The 23,720-nt window shown below is 35.9% G+C and overlaps 2 long non-coding RNA genes across 10 annotated transcripts in view; one reads left to right on the top strand and one right to left on the bottom strand.

Moving 5' to 3' along the window:
- The window catches only part of LOC122217229, a 98,612-nt gene that overhangs the window by 57,102 nt on the left and 17,790 nt on the right, over positions 1 to 23,720 (bottom strand). For 4 of the 8 annotated variants that reach the window (XR_006201349.1, XR_006201345.1, XR_006201350.1 and 1 more), the window contains exons 5-6: positions 18,856 to 18,951; positions 15,565 to 15,714 (exon numbers count right to left, since the gene is read on the bottom strand). This is a non-coding gene — a long non-coding RNA (uncharacterized LOC122217229). Of the gene's footprint in view, positions 1 to 337; positions 565 to 12,873; positions 12,958 to 15,564; positions 15,715 to 17,843; positions 18,038 to 18,851; positions 18,952 to 23,720 lie in introns of those variants that run through there. The other 4 variants (XR_006201348.1, XR_006201347.1, XR_006201346.1 and 1 more) reach the window with 4 other exon arrangements.
- LOC122217230 overlaps positions 5,595 to 23,720 on the top strand; it is a 42,334-nt gene continuing 24,208 nt past the window's right edge. The window contains exons 1-2 of one of the 2 annotated variants that reach the window (XR_006201354.1): positions 5,595 to 5,661; positions 22,759 to 22,903. This is a non-coding gene — a long non-coding RNA (uncharacterized LOC122217230). Of the gene's footprint in view, positions 5,662 to 21,816; positions 21,954 to 22,758; positions 22,904 to 23,720 lie in introns of those variants that run through there. The other variant, XR_006201353.1, reaches the window with a different exon arrangement.

Here is a 23,720-nt window from a genome sequence, read left to right as displayed (position 1 = left end):
ATGAGGTACTAGAGGAGGAGGGGAATGGAAACTAAATATTTTAACCTCTCTCGATCACCTTTCCATTTCATGTTATGCCCTCTTGGCCAAATACATCTAGAATTCAAGGGGCTAAAGAATCAAGTGATGAAGTCTATGGAAGTCAAAACTCCTGGGGCAGAGAGCAATTCAGAGACCAGCAGAGAAGAGAAATCTGGTGAGCATGTAGTTAGGATAGGGGAATAGAGTGGGGTGAGGGGGAGAGCAAACAGATAAAAACCACCACACCAAGGAAATTATTTTCAACTGATTTTTTTAATGAACAAAATTGAAAACAAAACACTGAGTGGAATTACATTAAGAAAATTAACATGTTTCAAAAAATGCTTTGAGTCAAAAATCACAGTAAAAGCAAAATACAAAAAAATGCTCTTGGATTCAACACATTTATAACAGTTACAAGAAGCTGGATTGACTAGTATAGCTTTGATTCTCGTTTCCTCTTGATCCTGTAGTACATGTTATCTTTTAAGGCTCAGAATAATGAGTACTCCTGTGGATTCCCTTGTATCTCTGCTGTAATGCCTTTGAAAGAGGTAATTACTATAAATAGCCTCATTTCTGCTAAAAATTGTATGAATTTTTTATGTAAGAACAATAAATCAACTCAAACAACTGCCTCACTATTATTCATCATAACAAACTTGCAATATAGCCAATTTTGGGGAAAAAATGCAATTTTCCTAAAGTGCCTCTTTGAATTATTCAAAGTTTCTATTGCAGCTAATTAATTTACAGCATATTACTAAAATGAACCAATGAAAATAAACAAACTACTGAGCAAAAATAAAAGTACAGATGCTAGTAATATCCTATCTTCTTTGTTACTATGCTTTATACATCTGCCCCAAACAAGTAGAAATTAATGTAGTAAACTGATACTATTTTAATGGATTCTATATATAGCCAATTAAATATTAGCAATGATGGCTGGATATGTAATTTATAACATACTGTAGATGGACAACATGTAATTTCTTTGGGGAAAGTGTGTTTGCCATTAACAAAAATTAAGGTAAAGAAGTGAGTCTTTATTAAATCCACGATCATTTCAAATAGTTCCTTCTTTCACTCAGTTTTTACTTACAAGGGGCAGCCTACTTTAAATATTACATCTCTTATATCTAACATTAGATTGCTTCTTCCTAAGATTATCACAAAAGAAATTATAAGAAGTGATAAAAAAATCCACATCACAATGGAAGGCAAATCTATTCTTAAAATCACATCCACTAAATTGCTAAATTGCCATTTCTCAGGCTAGAGTCACATGCCCCTTCCTTGAAACTTTTTTCTTCATTTAAGGAGACACTCAGCTCAGATCCATCTGATTTTATGAAAGCAGAGACACTGAAAGCTGAGAATTCTAATCTCAGCTCTGTCATTCCTATATAACATGACCTTGGGCAATCTCTCAAGCCTCATCTCCTTTATCTAAAAGATGATGTTCTCAACTCAGTGATAACTCATTTCACAGTCTTGTTCAAAGGAATAGCTAGCAATGTCTGTCAGGTATATTGAAAACATTAAGTTCTAGACACATATTTAATCATGAGATGGAATGTTTGTGACATTAAAAAATCTACTGCAAGAGGTGCCTGGGTGGCTCAGTCAGTTAAGCGTCTGACTATTGATTTGGGCTCAGGTAATGATCTCAGTTGGTTAGTTGGAAACTTGCATTGGGCTCTGCGATGACAGTGCGGAGTCTGCTTGGCATTCTGTCTCTCTCCCTCTCTCTCTGCCTCTCCCCTACTCTCTCTCTCAAAATAAATAAATAAACTTTGTTTTTTAAGTCTGCAAAAAAAAAAGCAAAATAAATCATGTACTACTGGAAAGCATAATCAGAGCAATTGGAAATTTTTCTTATAGGCTAGTTAGATATTTATGAATAAGGTTTACTTTTTAAATTTTTTTAGCTTATTTATTTTTGAGTGAGAAAGAGAGAGCGAGCCAGCAGAGGATAGGTGAAGAGAGGGGGAGAGAGAGAATCCCAAGCAGGCTCCACACTGTCAGTACAGAGCCCGAAGCAGGGCTCGAACTCATGAACCATCGAGTTCATGACTAAGTCAAAATCAAGAGTTGGATGTTTAGCCAACTGAACCACCCAGGTGTCCCTATGAATAAAAACTAAAAAAAAAAAAAAAACAAAAACAAAAAACCAAAAAGACAACTTTCTCATGGTATCTGTCTTAGTCCATTTGGGCTGCTATAACAAAATACTATAGACTGGGTGGCTTAAACAACAAACATTTATTTCTCACTGTTCTGGAGGCTGAGAAATCCAAGATCAAGATGCTAGAAGACTTGGTGCCTGATGAGAGTCCAGTTCCTGATTCATAAATGACTATCTCACAGTGTCTTCACAAGGCCTAAGGAGAACAAGGGAGCTATCCGAGGTCTCTTTCATAAGGATACTAATTCTATTCATCAGGGTTCCACCTTAAATGACTTAGTCACCTCCCAAAGGCCCCACCTCTAAATATCATCACATGGGACATCAGGTTTTATCATTTGAGGTTTTGAGGAAACAAACATTCAGTCCATAGCAGCACCTGTTGCAAAAACAAACCAACTAAGCCACGTTTACAATATCATTTTTTAGGACAATGAACTCCATGCTCCAACAAGATTTATGTTGAGGCAGGAATTTTACTAACATTGTGAAAAAACTGAAGAACACCTGTTTGTGCTACTCCAAGTAAATGTATTGTGACAAGGAAAACATTTAGATTCTTTATGGATCTGAGAAAGAATCAGATGTGATATGGAGGACTATTTCCTGCACTTTATTGTCTTTTCATACAGAGGAAGGTGAGTGGAGCAGAGTGCAGATGAATTATACTCTATAAAAAGATGACAGCAATATTTCCTTAAAAAAAAACCATCTTGGAAAATCAATCCAGTGAAATCTAGTTTTTCGAAAAGATCAATAAAATTGATAAGCCTCTAGGCAGGTTAAATATAAAAAAAGAGGCTACAAATAATTAATATAAGAAGTGAAAGAGAAGGTATCATTGCATATCCTATGGACATTATAAGGATAATAAAATGTTATGAACAACTCTCTGCCCACCAATTTGATAACCTAGAAGAAACATTATCTTTTCTTCTTGAAATGTACTATTTGCCAAAACTCACAGAAGAAAGACAATCTGAATAGGCCTGCATCTATTAGAGAAATTGAATCTATATTAATAACCTTCCAAACCAGAAAGCAGTAGACCTAGATAAGCTTACTGATGAACTCCACCAAACATGTAAGAAAGAAATTATACAAATTTTCTAAAACCTCTTGCACAGGACAGAAATGGAGGGAATACTTCCTAATTCATGAGGCCAGCATTATGCTATGCCAGGACCATTAAAAGATTTGTAAGAAAAGAAAAATACAAATAAATATCTCTCATGATAAGACATGCAAAAATCAACAAATAATATTAGAAAATTGAAGCCAACAATATAAAAAAAAAGATTATACACAAGTAACAAGTGGGATTTATCCCAGGTATGCAAGTCTGGTTTAATATTTGAAAACCATTAATATAATCCATCACATCAAGAGGCTAAAAAAGAAAAATCACTTGAATATATCAGTAGATGCCGGAAAAGTATTTGACAAAATCCAACACTTATTCATGATGGGAAACCTCTTCAACTTGATAAAGATTATCTGCAAAAACCCCCACATCTAACATCATACTTAGTGGTAAGAAACTTGAAGCTTTCCCATTAAGATCTAGTATAAGAAAGGGCTGTCCCCTCTGTCACTCCTTTTCAACATTGTACTAGAAGGTCTAGCTAATGTAGTAAGACAAGAAAATAAAATAAAAGGCATACAGATTGGGAAGGAAGAAATAAATGGTTTGTTTGCAAATGACATGATCCTCTATGCAGAGAACACTAAAAAAAAATGACCAAAAAATCCTCTTTGAACTAATGGGCAAATTAAAAGCTTGTAAGATATAAGGTTAAAAATGCAGAAGTCAATTGCTTTCCAATATCATTAAAAGTGCAGTATCATTTACAGTAACATCCTCCAAAATAAAATAGGTAATTATAAATCTAACAAAATATGTACAAGATATAGAAAAGGAAAACTACAAACCTCTGATGAATAAATTCAAATCATAGAATGTTTACCTCTTAGAAAAATTAACTTAAAATGTATCACAGATTTAAATAGAAAGTTCAAAACTATAAAATTCCTAGAAGATAGCATAGGAGAAACACCGATGACCTTGAATATGGCAATGATCTGTTAGATGCAATACCGAAGGCATGATCCTTAAAGAAATAACTGACATAAAAGACTTCATTAATTAAAATTTTCTGTTTTGAGAAAGACATTGTCAAGAGAATGAGAAAATAAGCCACAGTCTGAGAGAAAATATTTGCAAAGATGGACCTGAATGAAGACTTTCATACAAAATATACCGAGAATTCTTACTACTCAACAATAAGAAAGCAAACAAATTAAAAATGAGCCAAAGACCTTAACAGATGCTTCATCAAATAAGATATGCAAATGGCAGATAAACCTATGAAAAGATGCTCCACATTATGTATCATCAGGGAAATGCAAATTAAAAGAGCAATAAGAAACCAGTACAAACCTATTGAAATAGCCAAAATCCAGAACATGGACAACACCAAGTGCTGACAAGGATGTGGAACATCAGTAATGCTCATACATTCCCAGTAGGAATGCAAAATGATACAGCCACTTTGGAAAACTGCTTGGCAGTTTCTTAGAAAACTAAACATATTTTTACTTTTTGGTCCCACAATGATCACATTCATTGGTATTTATCCAAAGTAGTTGAAAACTTATGACCATACAAAAAGTACACATGGATGTCAAGAGCAGCTTTATTCATAATCACCAAAATTTGGAAGTAACCAATATGTCCTTCAGGAGATGAATGGATAAACAAATTATGGTACATCCAGACAATGGAATGCTATTCATCACTAAAAAATGAGCAAACAATACATGAAAAAGAAGTGGAAGAAACTTAAATGCATAGTACTAAGTAAAAGAATCTGAAAAGGCTACATACTGTATGATTCCAACTACATCACATTCTGGAAAAAGCAAAACCATGGAAACAGTAAAAGATGAGTGGTTATCAGTGGTTAAAGCAAACATTTCAGTAAGAGAAGATTCAGATTCTGGAAATACCAATTAATGCCTCATTTTTATTTGTGTGTGTGTGTTTTTTTTTTTTTTAATTTAATTCCCATAAATAGTTGCTGGCTGAGGCTGAGAGAAGGTGCTTACTGTTCTAATGCTATGGGAAGACTAGGTGGGAAGACTAGTGGGTGAGGTCTGGAAAGAAAATCACATCAAGAGCAAAATATTCAATCAAAGTGAATAGAATAATTGGTTTTGGTTTTCATTCCCTATAATATACTCAAGGAGATGACACTCATTTCATTAAGGGCCAATGCCTCACTAAGCAAATCATTTCATGTGAATAGATAGAGTGGGAGAACAGGAACACTAACCAAACTTCTTAGAATGTTGATGAAAAATTCCAGATGACTCTAACATCATCCTCTATAAGCCTTCTATGGACATACCCCACTCCAACTCGCAACAGATGAAATGTTAAGATCAAGGTACAAAGCAAGAGAAAGAACGATTGGGAATTACTAAAGATTAAAATGCAGGGGAGGGAAATTTGTAGAATCAAAGATCAAAGTGTAGGGGAAGAAAAGTTGGGGACTCCTAGTATGTGGAGACATTTTATGAGGTTATAATAAAGGTTATAATAAAAAAAGAAGATGAAACTGAATAGACAGTGTATCAGTTAATTATTGCTGGGTAGCATATCACATCAAAACTTAGTGGCTTAAAGTATTTATTTTTCAACTGTTTGTGGGTTGACTGGGAGTTTCTTCTCCTTCATATATGTCGGGAGGGGTTACTCATGAATTTTGGAGCTCACCAGGGACCCTCAGTCTTCTTTTATGTTAGCTCCCTCTCATGCACTGTTTTAGCTGAAAAAACCTCTTATGGCCTTTTTTCCAGAAAGATAGTTTAGACAACCTTAAACATGGTGGCTGTGTTCTCCGAAAGAATGTTCTAATCATAAAAGTTCTGCTGTGTGTGTATCGAGGCTCTGTTGCATCGCACATGCTAAAGCCCTGTTGACTCAGATGCAACGTGGGAGAGGGCTGCCTATGCAAGTAGCTGAATACTGGGAAGGACAGTCCTGTGGATGCACCAATGGAATAGCTTATCCATGTAGTGAGGGCTCAGTAGTCTGCTGAGTACCACAATGCTATCATCCAAGTGTTTCCATGCTGTAGCAAGTTTCTTTTTTTTTTTTAATTTATCATTTATATATATTGTTAAGACTTTTTAAAGAACAGTTTAGGATTCACAGCAAAATTGAGCAGAAGATAAAGAGATTCCCCATATACTTCCTACTACCATACATGTATTGCTTCCCCTATTATCAACATTCACCACCAGAGTGGTATGTTTGTTACATCATAATAACGTAAAATCAACAGTGTACTTTAAGGTTTACTCTTGATGTTGTACCGTCTAAAGGTATGGACAAATGAATATTGACATGTATCCATTATTGTGGTATCATACAGAGTATTTTCACCACCCTAAAAATCTTTTGTGAAGGTTTCCCATTTAAGTATATTGTAATAGAAATGAACACTGAAAACAACTGTTCTATCCTTTTCGATGAAATATTCTTCTGGATCCTCATCATATTTTCTTTCAGGACCTCACTTATTGAATCTACCCACCAAATAATCTTATTGGGACTGGATAAATAAGCACCTTCCCGCAGCCTCAGCCAGCAACTATCTATGGGAAATAAGTAATAAAAGCAAAATGCAAACAAAAATAAGTCATTAATTAATTTTTGCAAAATTGGAATGTTCCCTCCTTGAAATTTTTGCTTGAAAATCATTTTTCTTTTTGGAAAATTTGAACTAAGACTGGGTACCGCTATCATTTCTGTGTGATCCATAGTTATATAATATAAATGAGAACCTAAGCATGATTTCCAAAATAAAGTCAAAGAAAGGGACAAGGAATTTCCTGGTTTGGATATCTCTACTTGACTAAAGATGAAAATGGTAAATAGAAAGTTAGTCATTTGGCAAGAAAGCAAAGAAACACATAATAAAATGTTTTTAATGAACAGATTTGCAAGGTTAATATAAAAGCTGCCATTATATCTGAGTCCACTGTTGCAATGGTCATGTATTTATTGTAATAGATTATTATCAAAGTTCTCACCAGACCTGGAGAACTTTTTTTAATGCAGCTTTTTCCTAGTTGTCAAATATTAAATGTGATTGTCAATTTATTTGGCAAGAAAGGGAAAAGAAGAAGTTGAGAAGAGAAACTGGCAGTCAAAAATGATTTATTTTTGAGAGTAATTCATGTTTGTCCTATAATTAATCCATCGATGAGCCACATCAACACAGTTAGTATCATCTATTTACTTAAAGTGCATCTTTTGCTTTTATTCATTTGAAAAGAGAGACCTGAAGTCCAAAAGGCATCCATATTAAATTGCTTTTTAAAGTAATTTTGAGAACACCGAAAGGAACCTTAAACTACATAAATATCAGTGTAACTTGCTAAAGAAAACTTCTGTAATCTAACTTAATTATATTGAAGATTGATAGGCATGGAAGATTTAGGAAAAGAAAAGATTTAAATGACCTTGATTTTATTTACTTTTTAAGTTTATTTATTTACTTATTGGGAGAAAGAAAGCACACACGCAGGAGAGGGGCAGAGACCTTTCTGCACTGTCGTCGCAAAGCCTGATCTCATGCGGGGCTCAATTCCATGAACTATGAGCTCATGACCTGAGCCAAAATCAGAAGTTGGATGCTTAACTCCAGGCACCCCACCTTGATTTTAATAAGATGTTTTATTTTGTAATAGAATATTGTATGTCATGCAATACATAATAATTAGTGAGCACAATCTGGTTTGCATATCATATACCCATGAAGCTGATGCATAGCTGGTTGGTGATTAATGTTCACAAAATTTTCCCCTACACTGACTTCGAGATAGGAAAGATAACTCACAATATTTTACAGAGGCTGATATTGAAGTTTTGGTTGCATTTATATCTTTCATTCATAATCTGTAACATATCTTCAAACAATTCTGGAATTCTCTGTAACTGAGTAACTCCATTTTAATAAGGATAATATGATTTAATGGAAAGAAATTGGCCTGAGAAACCTACAGAGATACAATAGAGAATCAATGGTAATGCATCTAAATGAACTCAAGTCCATCTTTTTTTTTATTATTACTTTACTTATTGTATGAAAGACATTCTATTTCTTTAGTGTAGGTTATGTGATAGTAATGAAGACACTTTTCACATACTTATGGTTGAAGTCTTCAAGAATATTTTAATTCCATGTGACAGAAATCTTTTTATTATTATTATTACCTTATGCTTCATATTATATTAATTTCATAAACATAACATAATGTTCTGGTGATTAAGTTCAGGTGGCAGTAAGCTACTGATAAGAAAGTGTAAAATACATTTATTTGATTGTGTAGAAATAAAAGAGCTTGCCCAACACAATGTAATTTGCAGAAAAAGAGAGAGAGAGAGAGAGAGAGAGAGAGAGAGAGAGAGACAGTGAACCAAAGATAAAAATTCTAGTGAAAACTATAATAAAGGGATGCACAGAGAAGGAATAATTAATGAAGTGTCTCAAGAATAATAGCCAAGGAGGTATAAAAAGAACTGAAGTCAAGGGTTTCATGAGTCAAGGGCAGAGAAAGTTCCATGAAATGAGAGACCTGCATTCTACCAGAGCATAAGAGACTAATGAGTAATCAGCAGTGAAGTTCCTGAAGGAAAAAAGGAGCCATGGGGAGAACAAAGTCAGTGCAGTCCATATAAGAAAGTTCTAGAGCTAGTTTTGAACTCTTAACTTCACTGTTATATGTTCTATGGAAAGAGAAAGTGAAGATTAAAATAGACTCTTGATATTAAAAGTATGAGATCATATAAACTCTTTAAAACTGAAATTTCAGAGAATATGTTTGCAGGCCACAATTCAATAAAAATAAGGAAACATGTGTGTATGTGTCTATATTAAACACTTAAATGTACCAAATAATGTAATAATTTTAAATATTCTCCTAAAAATACAAAATACAAAACTTTTATTACCAAAAAAATTACAAGTGATGACAAGCCATGTCAAATCTAAGAGGTACAATCACTACCAGGGTCAGAGGCATATGCACAACATTTCATGCATACCTTATTAAACAAGATGGCTTGGAAATAAATGAATTAAGCCTCAACTCAAGAAGTTAGAAAAAGAAAACAAACCTATTGAAAGAGGATAAAAGAAGAGGCAGAAATGTATAAATAGAAAAATTATATTAGAATTAATTTAAAAAAAATCCAAGAGCAGAGCCTTTGAAAAATAACAGCAACATACCCAAACCTTCTAAGTAAGCTGATCAAGTGAAAAGTGAAAACATTATTATGTAAAAATAAAAATATACAATCCCAGAAACAGGTAGGATTTTAAAAATTATAATACTATGCATAATTCTGTGCCATACATGTAATTCCAATGAAATGAATAATTATTCTGGAAAAATGAAGATTACCAAAATTGACACAGGACAAAATAGAAAATCTGAATCGACCCATCACCATGTAGTAAATTGATGTCCTCATAAAAAGAGCTATTCTTTGAAAAAGCATGAAGCTCAGATGATTTTAGCAAGAAAGCCTTCCAAACTCTGAGAAGGAGCTGATATTTTTGTACCGTTTAAACTGTTCCCAAGCATGGAAGAGGTGGAAAGTGTCACAATTCACATTATCAAATTATGTTGCTGTTCTCCACATCAACTCAGCCCCAAGCTGTTATGATTTGTAATTTGTTACTTTGAGGTTTTCTGAATGTTTCTCTCTCCATTTTTACAAAAAAAAAAACAAAAAAAAAACAAAAAAAAAAACACTTCATTGAAAAGATTAGGGTATTTTCATGGTGGAGATTAGCTTTTATTTAGAGGGAAGAAAAGATATTCCCTCCAGCTGGTGAGAAAGGAGAGATTTACAAGTCCCTAAACATCAGGGGCCTGAGCTCTGCTCTGGTCTGGTCTAAGAAGCAGTAAAATCTGTGAAGAAAATGGCCACTTAGGGATCTAGAACTGAGTGATAGGTGGCTGGGGAGCAAGTGAGGAGCAGGGATGACTGAGGACAAGGGATTTCCGCCAATGCCTCAGTACTTTGAGAGGCCCTAGAAACTTTATACTCTCATAATATAAAAGAAACTCAAGAATAACTGACTTTGAATTTTCTGCCAAACTAGGGGCATGAGTGCTTGAAGTTGGAATTAAATTGATTTAAAGATAATAAAAACTGTGATTTTTTCCCCCCATATTTGAGTTTGTGCGTCAAGATGTACCCACTACATACAGATTTAAAAAAAAATCTTAAATACATTTCTGGTCAATTAAATCCAGGAGAATAATAAAATACCAAGCAGGATTATTTCTACAAATATAAGATGGTTTATGTTGAAAAATCTATCTATACGATTGATCAAATGGCCAAATTTAAAAATTATAGTTACACTTCTAATTGCTGAAAAAGAATTTGAAAAAATTAGCATTCATCATTTAAAAAAATCAAATATGATTAAAAACAAAAGGGTCCAAGAAATGAAAATATTGGTAAAACCTTGGATTGTGAGTAACTTGTTCTGCAAGTGTTCTGGAAGACAAGCAAACATTTCTAATAAATTTTAACTTCATTATCAAGCCATGTCTTACAATACAAGTGGTACATGATGCCGAACTTCACATAATCACAGCTGAGCCAATGTTTTTTCTCTCTCTTCCCTCACCTCCCCCTCACTGTGGGATTGTGGGTGATCATCTCCCATATTCCGATGCTTGGTCTCAGGCCACAGTGTTTGGCAGAAATCGGTGATTTTTTAGAACATTGGAAGGTGCCCACAATAGGCACTAGTGTATTTTTGTCACCTCAAAGCACCTATGGACAGTTCTTTGCTTTTCCTTACAAGAGTAAGCTTAGGAATGCTTTGCTTCATTCTAGGTCATTGGATAGGTTCCTTGTTGACATTGCATGAAAAGAAAAAGATACCATGGAGCCAATAGTTAGCAGTGATTCCATTAGTGATAGTGAAAGTCATCCATCACAATAACCCTCCTCCCTCTTGTCTCCCTCACACCAGCCACAAAGGTTTTCAAATGTAAATGCAGGTTACTTTATTTTCTTTATATGTTGTATATTCTTTATTATCTTGTATTATATTACCGTATTGTAATCATTTTTATGTGAATCTTTTCGGGTTGTGGAATGAATCATTTGAGTTTCCATTATTTCTTGTGGGGAAATTGACTTTGATACACAAGTGCTTTGGATTACAAGCATGTTCTGGAATGAATTATGCCCGCAAACAAAGGTTTTAATGTAAAAGGAAAGGTATTGCTGTTACGCTACATTCTTTCATATAGTATCTTGTTTGGTTTTCCTAACAATCTTATCCCTATGTTTTAGACACAAACACTATCCTGGGAAGATTAAATAATTGACCCAAGCTTGTATCGATTAAGTGATGACGTTAGAATGTAGGACACAGTTGTATGTTTCCTTACAAAACTACCACACCGTAAAATTATCTGGTCAAAAAGATAGTAAATGAAAAAGCAAAGAATAAATCTAACATGTTTGACTCTGAATCCAATGCTTCCTTCACATGAAGTTGGAAGTGTCTGTCTCTCCTGCTAAATTGTGTGCTCATAGTCTACAACCTTGCCTTCTAATTCAACTTTGTTTCCCCCGACACCAATACAGTGCTTAAGCCTATTACAAACCCTGAGAAAATGTTTTGTATAGGTGAATGACTATTTTAAGTTAAATCTATGGGCAGGGGTAATATGAAAATGTTTAACAGCTTACATGGCATAAGCATCAGCAGGAAACAACAATCATGACCCTATCAGTATGTTCTGATAACTGTCAGTCCTGGCAACAGTGGACAGCTTGGTCCCTAATTTCTCCTGTCCATGTGAAAAATGCCATTGGAATCCCAGTAGTCATTCTGTTCAACCCAAACTTGCTGTACCTGACACAGTTGTTTGGACTAGTGGTGGGCACCAGACATAACCCAATTCCTTCCACATAGTCGGCTTCCCCAGAAACAGCAGATTGCTCCAAGCTGGAGATTAGGATTCTCATGAGTTCTACTCCTGAGAATTTAGAATTTGTCACAAGAGGAAATAGATACTGAATAAGGGAATTCATGTCTCTTCAGGTAGCTGGACATGTAAGTGGTTCTACTAACTCTCAAGGACATATTATCCAACATGTTTTGTGGACATGCATACTATAAAGAGAAAGAGAAACTGGAAATTAGAATAAGGAAGGACAGGATCGCCTGGGTGGCTCAGTCGGTTAAGCGTCCGACTTCAGCTCAGGTCACGATCTCACGGTCTGTGAGTTCAAGCCCCGCATCGGGCTCTGGGCTGATGGCTCAGAGCCTGGAGCCTGCTTCCGATTCTGTGTCTCCCTCTCTCTCTGCCCCTCCCCCGTTCATGCTCTGTCTCTCTCTGTTTCAAAAATAAATAAAAACGTTAAAAAATTTTTTTAAAAAAAAAAGAATAAGGAAGGACAGAAACAAAGGCCAGTCTTGATTTCTAATCCTAATTCTTGGTCTCTAATTCCGTTTCCTGCATGTAGTGGGCAGGGTTCAACCAGAGAAGCAGAACCAATAGAATATATAGGGATATATTAAGGAATTTATTACTGGGTACTTGCTTACCTAACTATGGCAGCTGGCTAAGAAGTCTCCGCAAGGCTGTCTCCACATCTCATGTCAGAGCCCAAAGTTCTCAGGGCAGACAGTCTGGAAGAGAAGATCACCAGCAGACTGGAACCCCATGAGGAAAAGTTAGAAATCCCCAAGGATTGACTGAGGCCTGTGTCCATTCTTATTGCCACTGACCTTAAAATGAACATCTTGCAGAAGCCAGAGCCCCTCCTCGAGGCACTGACCATGCACCCTAACACACCTAGTTCAGAAGTCAGAGGAATCCAGAAGATCCAGAGGTAAGGGAGAGCAATTGTAGGACAAGCTGTTGTTTCTCACCAAGAAGATAAGTCAGCAAATCAGCAACAACGTATGTATGCTATAGGATGGCTGCTTCCTTCCTTCATCTCTCCAGCTCTGGAGAGAATCTTCTTTGTCTCCTACCCTAATGAAACATCCCTAATGGGCATTCTGGGAAATATTAATTCAGCCTAGCCACAATGACACATTACATAGCCACCTCATTGTGGTGCTAACTCAGATTAGTCTTTGTTGCTTGTAGCAACACCAAATTCCTAATTTATGCAAGAAAGAAATGGAAATAGTGGAAAATGAAAGATAGTACGCTAGAAGATATATGGAGGCCCCAGAATCAGATCACAAATGATAATACAAAAAATAATAAAATGGCTTATATTTTTATGGTGTTTTTAGTTTAATTTGCAGCAAAAGATATTCAAGTAACTTTACAATTCTAAGATATGCTAGAGGGCAGAATTTACCTAGCAGGCTTTTATTATACTACCTAAATTGTTTCAAAAACAGGACAGATAGGCATTTTTTGGAGGGGAGAGGTGGTTGAGGGTGTCCCTTAGTCTCAATACAAGAGTTGAATTCGATGACTTCTCAAGATTATTTCCAACTACATGATGTATTATAAACCAAAAATTCTTTAATTGCACTTTTTCCCATGGCTTCAATTAGCTTATTCATAATAAGAATCTCTTCAGCCTAAGAAAACATATCCATAGCTTGTTGGCTACAGCAAGTGTTTTCCATGAAATGCCACAGGAAAAAAATAACTTTCGAGAAGAATAACTGCTTCCAAAATCTGAGTTGGAACAGATATCCAGTACCTCTGCTGCTTATGAGAAGCATACACGATCTGACTCTAAAAATACCTTCTTGATTTAGGTAAAATGACTCAGGGTTAAACTTTAAAAATGAATACAAGCGGAGCCTATCATACATCTCCCAATTGCGCTAGACAGCTCCTATACACTGAGCCAGATTTGAAAGGTGGGCCAGATTCCTCCATTTGATACAGTTTGCATCCATTTTCTTTTCTTTTTTAAAATTTGTTTAATTAATAAATTTTTTTTTAACTTTTATTCAGTATTGAGAAACAGTGAGAGCATGAGCGGGGGAGGGGCAGAGAAAGCAGGAGACACAGAATCCAAAGCAGGCTCTAGGCTCTGAGCTGTCAGCACAGAGCCAGATGTGGGGCTTGAACTCAAGAACCTCGAGATCATGACCTGAGGCAAAGTCAGCCGCTTAACTGACTGAGCCACCCAGGCGCCCAAATCTTTTCTTTTCTTTTTTTTTTTTTTTTTTGGTAATATTTATTTATTTATTTTTGAGAGGGAGAGAGAGAGAGCATAAGCAGGGAAGGGGCAGAGAGAGAATCCCAAGCAGGCTCCACGCTGTCAGGGCAGAGAAAACCGATGTGGAGCTCGAACTCACCAACAATGAGATCATGACTGGAACCAAAATCAAGAGTCTGACGCTTATCCAGCTGAGCCATCCAGGCACCACTGCATCCATTTTCTGCCACATTCTGCCCCTAGCACCTGACTTCCAGTTCTCTGCCGACCTCAGAACACATTAAGTGCTACTAATTTTATAAAAAAAGATGTGATTTTGACAAAGTATTCCTGCGGCCTTACTCTGGCTTTAATTTGGTCTTCTCAGGAGAACGCATATTAAACAAACAAACAAACAAACAAGAAAGGAAACACAATACAAAAAAATCTCATTTTTTTGGTGGACTGATTGCCAGCATTTTAATTATATATATCCATTGGACAAGTACAGTTGTTTGCATAAAGAAGTGAAATACTTCTGGGGCACCTGGGTGGCTATCAGTTAGGCATCTGACTTCAGCTTAGGTCATGATCTCACAGTTGGTGAGTTCACCAGCTTCAAGTTCTGTGTCTCCCTCTCTCTGCCCCTCCCCTTTCTCCTCGAAAATAAATATTAAAAATTTTTTTTAAAAAAGTAAAGTACTTCAAAGCACCAAAAATTAAACAATCACATTCTAGTTGTCTATATTTTCATATAGCCATATATTTTGTATGATGTATATGTATATATATTCATATATATATGTACATGTATGTGTGTATATTATGTGTATGTATATATGCATTATATATATAAATTATATATAATTTAATGCATCACATCACTCAAACCACAGGTAGACCTTTTCAGTGCTTCTTTTTGTTTTGGAAAAGGAAGTCCTCTCCCCCACCCCCACACTCTCCTTCTGTTCTGACTAAACAAGTTAAATTGGTTAAATTCCACAATGTCTTATGAAGCCTTCGTTCTGAGGCTCAGGAATTTACTGGGCATGTTACAGGACCTATCAGGACTTCCTAGTTTCTCAGGGCTAGAGAAATACAACCTCTCCCTGGCTCCTACCTTTTCTATTCCTGAGAATATGGTGCTTTCCAAATGCATTACAAGGTAAGACAAGCCCAGAGGCTGCAGCTCTGCTTGGTCTGAGAAGGTCCGAGATGGGTAGCTGGAACCATCTTTGCCTATGCGTAGGCAAAAACTCTCATGTTCTTTCTGAAAAAGAAAAGGCTTTCCCTGAAGTAGGTGATAAAATCTGACACTCAGGCACGTATTGGAGGAAGTAGAAGGCGTATGGCTTATTTTGGTTCCAGATCACTTTAGCACTCATAGTAGTAACTATTTCCTGAGCTCTGACTCTGCACCAATAACTGTCCAGAGTGCTCAATATGGATATCTTCCTTATTTCTCATCTCTATCATATAAGGTTGCCTTATGACTTCAATAAGCCAATTAGGTAATGCAAAATAACTCTTTTATTCTGTGAGGTACATAATGTCCACAGTAGCAATCTGAGATATGTGACTTAGCTACTTTCTCACAACCTCTCTAACATAAGCAAATCTCATATCAAATTCTGCCACATAATAAAATCATTAATTAAATAAGTATTATTAGCAAGCAGATACAGAACGGTTCACATGACCTATTCGGTAGTTTTGATGAACCCCAAGTCTGTCTTTTTAGTTACCTCCAACATGAAGCAGTAGGCTGTTTAAGGCAGATGATGATATAAAGGCAGAGTTTCATTAACACTAAGTTGGAATCAATTTACCACCCCCCCAAGAAAAAGTTAGAAATCATATGGACACTAACAGCGAAGGTAAAACCTACTGAACTCCTTAGATTCTTTTGTCTTATTTACCCAAAGATGGAGTGCATTGGTAGTGTTTTCTTTTAATATTTAAGCCAATCCATGTATCTTGAAACTTTAATTTTTCTTCATAAAGCACATTTCTAGCATTCGTCAATGCTAATTACCAAGTCACCGATCTTACAGATATAACAACTTATTTCTGACATTCACCATGCTAATTAAAGTATATTATGTTGATTGAGCTATCAACAACAGAATTCAATTAGCTTCTTCTCAGTATGGCTTTCTGGTGTGTATCATTCCTGAATGTACTATTAACTGCACCTATACTAAAATATTTTAAGATAAATTACAGATACCATAATAAGTAGGAACTGTGATTATCCTAATGTTTCATCTAAAGAATCTAATGACTTTAAGCTATTACATATCTCACTTAAGATCCTCTAGTTAGTAAATGGTAGAATCAAAAATACAAACCTAAGTTTGACCCAGAGCCCATGTAATGCAGAACTTTCTCCTTAGGCTAAAAGCATCATTTACAGGATTCAGCTTGGATCGTAGAATTTTGTGTCGGACTTGGGAATCAAAGTTCTTAATGATCAAACAGACTGGTCCTTTGCTAGGAACAGTTCTCCTACATATATTTTCCCTGTGGACCATTCAGGGAGCAGTAGCTGGTTAAGGATCAGATAATCTTGAATGTCAGGATAAGCAGTCTCACTTATCATATTTAGACGATGACCAGGACCTTCAGCTCATACCATGTAAGGTCCAATTCAGTGTTTGTTCAAATGGTTGTTTATACTAATTTTTGTTGCTTTCTCATAAAGAAAAAGAAAGTGCAATTAAAAAAAAATAGTTAAGTGCTCTAAGATCCCTTTGGTATATTTACATTTTTGACTAGAGTAGACCTAAAAGTGCTAAATAAATATTGATGATGTTTATCAGTCTTCAAAGTTTCAAAATAATTTAAGGCTTCTGAGTTTCATATCCATTTGATCCTGACAAAATGCTACTTAACTGAATAAACCATCTTAAATGTGCTTAAAACAAAAGACCTCTAAGTCCCTTCAGACTTCAAATGGTTCCTATGAAACACTTGGTGGGGGGGGGTGAGGAACGAATGCAAAAGAATCAGAAACACAAGGATTAAATTTCCCTTGATATCCACCTAAGTTATAAAATTAAGAAACAGTGATTGGTGAAACAGTTTGGAAATTTGGTAATATTTGTTAGGCATTCAAGATGTTTTTCAGAACTTAAAACAGGTGGGTTTTCCATTCTCATAAAAAAATATAATAAATATACACACATGTGGAATGAAAATGTATGTGTGTGTATGTGTACATATGTGTATGTATATTCATTTATTTTCCTTATTTTACAATTTCAAGGGCAAATTTTGCACCTCAATTTTCCCCCTCTGGGGAACTCAATAAACATTATGTAATCCCATTAATTTAAACCATAGGTCAATTAATTCTCTGTTAAAATTGTTTAATATGGAAAAAATGTCATTACTCACCCAGCTACTGCTCTCTTGTAGCACCTGGAGGCTCATCTACAACCGTTTGCTTCTTTAGGAAATGAAGCCCTTTTGTGGCAAATACGGGGGAATTATTGCGAGCTATGTCCCATGATCTATGCTATAGGTTGTTGCTCTGGTTCTTCAAATTCCCCCTTTTATACATAGCTTTCAGTCATTCTCTTTTTCTTCAGCTTTTTTGAGATATAATTGACATATAATATTGTGTAAGTTTAAGGTGTACGCTGTGATGATTTGATACACTTGTATGTTGGTTCGTTAATACATGTATTTTTACACGTATAAGGTTAGCTAATATACCCTTCCCCTCACATAATTGCCATTTTATCGTTATTATGGTGACAACTTTAAAACCGTTCTCACAGCAACTTCCATGGATACAACACAGCATTGTTAACTACAGTCTCCATGTAGAATGCCCTCAAGATCCATCCATGTTGTTGCAAACGGCAGGATTTCCATTCTATATAATCTTACATTTTCTATATCTGTTCATCTGCCAGCGGACGCTTAGATTGTTTCCATGCCTTGGCTATTGTAAATAGTGCTGCAGCGAACGTGGGAATGCAGATATCCCTTCCTGAGAGCGATTTCCTTTCCTTAGGATAGATAACCAGAAGTGGGATCGCTGAATTACACGGTGGTTCTATTTTTAATTTTTTGAGGAGCCTCCACACTGTGTTCCACTGTAGCAGTACCAATTTCAGCTGCCACCGACAGAGCACCCATAACACACTTTTGCTCCATATCCTAACAAACATTTGTTATCTCCTGCCTAACCCATTCTGGAGGCAGTTTTCCCAAACTCTAAGATGTATTAAGGTGCAGTTTGCATAATCGTCTTTACAATTTTACCAGTTTTATTTGCCATTTTATGGCAAAAGGTTAAATTCTAAGAAATGAGTGTGTTCTCAATTACAGTTGTTTATTGCGACGGGAAGAGACTACTTTCTATTAACCCACCTAAATCGTATTACTTATACGTACTTACTCATACTCTCCCTAGACGTGAGCTTTTTGAAAGAAGGGTCTGTGACGTTGACTTCCTATTCTTGGACCAAACACAGCATCTGGCACATAATGGACACTTAAAACAAATGTTGAGTAAAAGAAAAAAATGGATAAATAAGTGCTATCTTTGTGCTCTACATTTTTTTTTTATGAGCAAAAATAGAAAAACATCACACTCTAGGGATTTCCAAATTGAATATGCATCTATAAATTTTTTCCACATATCAGATCCGTATAATTAAACATTTACTCAACTATCTTCACTTGCCACCTGCGGTAAGCATGTCCCAAACTGAACACATCATTTTTCCTCCGTTACGTTGTCTGCCATCTGCTTAAACCACTTCAGCATTGTCAGTGTGATGTGCGTGTTAGTTTTCATCCACACCCCAGAGGTAGTCAGTTGGCCCTAATCTAGAAAATACTCCCAGGGTGAGTCTTGGCATTTAATTAAAAGATATGGTTGCTTCAAGTGATTCAACTCTCTTTGTTTCCCAACAAGATCAGAGGTTTTGTTAACTAGCATAATGGATGTTAAAAAAGAGATTTTATTTATGAAATTAGTGGTATTCAAGTCATTTAAATGAGCTGGAAAATATTTTTAAGAAGCTAAAGAGAGGTCTGTGCCTCTAGGAATAGTCCTCTTGGCTTAAATCCAAGAACTAACCAGAAGATTCTGGGACAACTCCCTCCAAATAGATGGTTAGCTAAATCCTGCTGCTAGAACATTAGCACTTTTGCCTCCAGTGAACATTTTATGCAAGCTGTTGTAGGGTTCCCCAAAAGGACAGACAGCCAGACTTGTTTACAATTACGGAACAGGTTGGATGTCTGTTTTTTGAGTCATTGCTAATACAGCAGTGCCCTCTCCTCCGCGGTTTTGCTTTCTGCGGTTTCAGTTACCGTCAGTCAACTGCGATCCAGAAGCAGATGGTTCTCCTTCCCACATATATCAGAAGGTCGGTAGTAACCTAAGCTACCTCACAAAGCCTACATCATTCACTTCACTTCATCTCATCATGTGGGCACTTTATCATGTCACATCATCACAAGGAAAAGGACGAGGAAATTACTGTTAGATACTTTCAGAGAAAAAGAGACCAGATTCACAAAGCTTGTATCACAGTATATTGTGGTAATTGTTCCATTTATGATTAGTTGCTGTTGTTAATCTCTTACTGTTCCTAATTTATATATTCAACTTTATCATATAAATATATGTATGCAGAGAAAAAGAAACATACTATACATAGGATTTGATACTATATGATTTCAGGCATCTATTGAGGGTCTTAAAACATATCCCCAAGGATAAGGGGGCATTACTATAAATCCCTATGTCTGTGACAGCATTTGCTTCCTTTTTAACCTGAGACCAAGACTGAGTGAAGGACATCTGTAGTCCCTACAAATACTTATCAAAAGTAACATAGTATAACTGCAAAACATCCAACATTCTACTTCTATATTCCTTAGCACAGGAAGGAAACCTCTGTTCAGGTTGTTGAAGCCAGAAATTTAGACACTACTGTATGATTCCTTTTACCTAGCCCCATACATGATTTAGCACTGGGTCCTATGTATTGTGAATTTATTCATTTTTCTTTGGTCTTAAAAAACTCCCTTAGTTCAGGCTCCCACGATTCTCACATTGGTTAGGACAACTGTGTCCTACCTGGTGTCTTGGTGACAATCTTCCTTTACATTTTATAAACCATGCACAGAATGATCATTCTAAATTGAATTGTAATAATGGTGTTTTACATCTTAGTTTAACCTTCTCAGCTGCTTCCCAGGATCCTCGGGATAATGTCCTAATGTACTGATGGGGTGATGGAGTTCTCAAGAAAGACCCTATGATGTTGCCATTATGTTGCCTTTAGGAAAGCCACAGAGGCATGAAATAGTACAGCATTTCAGTAGAACTTTAAAATCTTCTCTGGTGTTTGAGGGCAAAGTGAAGGTATTAGAGCGATTCAAGATGAGAGACTGGTGGTGGCCACAGCATGAAAAGCCTTTCATAGATCAGCTGATGCTTGGGCTGAAGTGTCTTTAGGTGTGTTTGTTTGGTATTTTTAATTAAGAATTTTCAACATCCACTCTATGAAGACAGCATAAAATTAAATAAAAGTTTTATAGGTTTTCAACAAATGTTACAAGTCTCCCTTTTTCTTCTTTTGTTATTGAACTGTAATTGACATTCAAGATTATATTAGTTTTAAATGTACAATGTAATGATTCGGTAATTGTATATATGGTGGCAAGATCACCACGGTAAGTCTGGTTAGCATCCATCACCATACATGGTTATAATTTTTTTTCTCATGATGATAACTGATTTCAAGATCCACTCTTCTGGCTACTTTTAAATATGCAATACAGTATTAACTATAGTCACTGTGCTGTACATTAATTACATCCCTATGACTTATTATTTTATAACAGGAAGTTTGTACGTTTTGACTTCTTTACAATTTTCATTCTTAATTCAATCATTGCACTTCTTGAAAAGACAGATTACAAATAATTAATTGGGTTGTTGTTAGTGTCCATTCAATGATTTCCACCTATTAAATGCTTTGCCTTTTACTATGGATGTTTTGGTATAATGGTCTTAGTCCAAGAATGATCTTACAACTTTCTTATGACCTTAAACGAGAAGTCATTGTTCATTCTCATCCTCTTCTTCTTGCTGTTAATAGTAAGTTTAGCGTCAGACACCCAGAAGAAGACCCTATGATTTTTACCATGTGATCTTCACTGACATATCAAAGTGTAATAGGAGACAAAATTTGAGAAGTTTCCCTGGCTCATAATAAAAGAGGAAAAAGAAGAGGAGGGGGAGGAGCATAAGGAGCAGGATGAAGAAATAAGGCCATTTAGCATTTTAAATTGCTCTATTTATTTGGTTTTTAGCTTACTCTGAAGTTTCTCTGTGAAATCTTCATTTAGCAATTCCAAGGCCTACATAGCATTGTCAGTGTGGCGGAACAGTTATGCCAAGACATTGCCAGATCTAATCCCCTATGTGTCATGACATCAGGAGTGCTGTTGACCTACACGTGCACAAGTGCTTTTGTATGTAAGACAATTATTGATAATTTGTTATATAAAAATAGTTGTGAAAAGAATATGTATAGGACAAAGTGGAGACAGTGCAGTAAGGTATGGCTTCCCTTATGTAAGCTTTCTCATATCATCACGGATAGAAAAGCAATACTTTCAGAATTTAGAGTAGAAAATTTGATATAAAAAACTATGACAAAGGCACCCGGGTGGCTCAGTCAGTTAAGTGTCTGACTCTTGGTTTCAGCTCAGGTCATGATCTCATGGTTTGTGAGTTCAAGCCCCATGTTGGGCTCTGTGCTGACGGCACGGAGCCTGCTTGGGATTCTCTCTCCTTCTCTCTTTGCCCCTACCCCATTTGTGCTTTCTGTCTCTGTCTCTCTCTCTCAAAATAAATAAATAAACTTTAAAAATTAAATGAAAAACAAAAACTAAGACAAAATCATGGTACAGGTGAGAATTGGGTCCGGGTTCAGATAATTGAGTACACAGATGTTTGAAGCAAAATTATAAAAATAGAGAAAATCAATCAGGTTGCAGAAATGCACTTTTATTGTGACCTGCTTATAAATTAAAAGCCTGCTCATCTTTCTGGTGTAGTGTAGACTGAAATGACATTCTTCTACAACTTGTAGATAAGTAAAGCTAAAATGCGTTAATTTATTCATTCACCATGTGTTGTCCAAGTGGTAGCTGTGTTTGTTCTCTCTGTAAATCTAAGTCTCCTTTTGTCTTTGTTAGTAATTCTTTTTTTTTTTCTTTTCCACTTAAATTGTTCTACCTAATTATTGAATCTTACTGCATCTCTGCTTTGAAGATGGCAGGCTCTGGCCCAAGGCCACAACACCGAGGAGACCAAGCCAGGATGTGAACTTAGAGCTCATGACTCCTGTGTGCTGCCCTTCCCTCCACACTCTGACAAGATTTCCACTCAGACTTCGGGAGATACAATTTTAAATCAGGTTTCAATTACCCCCCCCCAAAAAAGTTTAAATCTAATACTAGTACAGTAGATGATACTTACAACTATAATATTTTTCTTAATGTTTATTTATTTATTTTGAGAGAGAGAGAGAGAGCATGCGTGTGGGGGAGGAGCTAAGAGAGAGGGAGCGACAGAATCCCAAGCAGGCTCCACACCATCAGCGCAGAGCCAAAACGGGGCTCTATCTTAGGAAACGTGAGATCATGACCTGAGTCAAAATCAGGAGTCAGACGCTTAACCGACTGAGCTACCCAGGCGCCCCAATATTTACACATAAAATCTGAAAACAAGGTAGAAAGTAGTGGGTAACATGACATAGATAAGGACCAAATCCTACAAGTATCCCTAGATGAGACAGTATGGAATGGCTTTATGGATGGGGTGACATTGTAATGACACCATTGCAGAAAGATGGAACAGACCTAAAGCCTAGGTAGGCAAGGGGTCCATCTATGATGTTAGAGAGGGTATCAAAGAGCATAGAGATTTTGTTTGTTTATTTGTTTACATAAGTTTTGGTCCACCAAAAGTCCTTACTGTTTTTCATAAATCGCAATGTACTTATTAAGTTCTTTTAAAATGTAACTAAAAATCATAATGATTTGGTGTTAAAAGGGGATATCTCATCACATGCATAAATTAAAATATGGTTTGTGTGTGTGTGTTTGTTTGTTTGGACGGGTGCATATAAAACTATATCCCTGGGGATAGAACTGGGTGTCCAGAGGACTCTTGCTTTTATTTTATACATTTCTCTTTTTGAATATCTGCTTATTAGTTTTCTTTTGGTTCAG

Source organism: Panthera leo, chromosome B1 (assembly GCF_018350215.1).
Source record: "Panthera leo isolate Ple1 chromosome B1, P.leo_Ple1_pat1.1, whole genome shotgun sequence".
NCBI lineage: Eukaryota > Metazoa > Chordata > Mammalia > Carnivora > Felidae > Panthera > Panthera leo.
The sequence above is the reverse complement of the archived record's forward strand: the minus strand, read 5'-3'. Positions and strand labels throughout refer to the sequence as shown.